Source organism: Procambarus clarkii, chromosome 26, assembly GCF_040958095.1.
Source record: "Procambarus clarkii isolate CNS0578487 chromosome 26, FALCON_Pclarkii_2.0, whole genome shotgun sequence".
Lineage (NCBI taxonomy): Eukaryota > Metazoa > Arthropoda > Malacostraca > Decapoda > Cambaridae > Procambarus > Procambarus clarkii.
The window spans coordinates 23683022-23683474 of NC_091175.1; positions in this window are offsets into that span (position 1 = coordinate 23683022).

The window sequence follows — 453 nt, forward strand, 5'->3', positions numbered from 1 at the left end:
AGGAGATGCCTCGTATGGGCCAATAAGCCTTCTGCAGCCCCTATGTTTATCCCTTATGTATCCCCCATGTTTTCACCTTCATTGTATATATATATGTACATGTATGTATGAGAGTGTGTACATGTATATATAATATTAATAATTTTGTAACTAGTGTCACAAATTGTTATTTGCTTAGCTAAACGAACTAGAGGGTTCAGTTCCTGAACCGATTATGTGCCTCTGTAATCCTTTACACCACCGCCCACGGGATGGGTATGGGGTGCATAATAAAGAAAGAAATAGAGTTGAATTGGCCTGATTAAGACTTTATGACCATGTAATCTATGTTTTGCTCCACTACTTACTGGTTGAGTATGGGGTGCATAACAAATTATAGCCTCCTTCGGGGCGCCTTGTTTCTAAACGTGTTAGTCTTAAATCCTTTAATCTCAAATCTTGCTACAATGTACC